This window comes from Sinocyclocheilus anshuiensis, unplaced genomic scaffold (assembly GCF_001515605.1).
Source record: "Sinocyclocheilus anshuiensis isolate Anshui unplaced genomic scaffold, SAMN03320099.WGS_v1.1 scaffold1810, whole genome shotgun sequence".
NCBI lineage: Eukaryota > Metazoa > Chordata > Actinopteri > Cypriniformes > Cyprinidae > Sinocyclocheilus > Sinocyclocheilus anshuiensis.
In genome coordinates this window covers 430,678-431,674 of record NW_015547669.1, presented here as the reverse complement: position 1 = coordinate 431,674, position 997 = coordinate 430,678, and positions in this window count along the sequence as shown.

Sequence of the window (997 nt, the reverse complement as noted above, 5' to 3'; positions counted from 1 at the left end):
GCAAGTTTCTTTTGCATTTTTTCTTCATTTGTACAATTTCAATATATAGATTTTTTTATATGATATATTTTCAGCTCATATAGCTCAAACTCTGAACGCAAGTATCCTCTCTAGATAGTTCAGCTCACCTCGTCTGGATCCCGATCCGCGCAGAAGTGCTTCTAGACACGAGCATCGCCTCCAGCTCACCTGCTTCTGATCGCAGCGCATTCACACAGCCTTATAAACACCTTCAGAGGGATTCCCTGGAATCTGGCTGAGACTTTCCGCGCATCCGACGGAATTCCCCATGCATCGGGATACGGAGGAAAGCAGCCGAAGTTCAAGATTAGTTATATCAGATTAGTTCTTTGTTATTTCTGGGTGAAACGTTCCGTAAATTCTGAGGAAACGACCCCTGAAACTACAACTGAAATCTGTCTAGATTCAGCAGTGAGTGAGTGAATGAACACGAAAGTGAAATCATTATTACTCGCGTGCGAGAGCAGCTACTCAACACTAGATAGCGTCAGGGTTATTAACAACATCAGAGCAGTGTTTGCAGCAGGATACATCTCATCTAAAATTGTTTGAACATTTCTTAATATTGTATTAATTTTGCAGTTCATGGCTTGATTTATGCAGTTTATATTTATTGATAAGCTGAATTCAAAATTAACTCAATAAAATACTAAGTAACTTTCCCCATATATGGAACAATACAGGCTACATTTGAATATAGAATATAAATATTGTTTCTTTAGACTTTTATAAAAAAGCAGTGTGGAACACTGACTATAAACTCACCATTCAGCACTCTGGTCCTCAATAAGAAAAATATAAAGACATAATGTAGACTATTGTTGATTATTATTAATTAGTCATTAAAAAGACAAGAAATTGTGTCATAAAAATCCCCTTGTGCTATTCCATAAATCAAACACTTCAGTTAAAATCATCCTTTTAGGAAATTAACCCCTTTTTCTGTTTTATTATGATTTTCTTTCAGTCCTGTTAC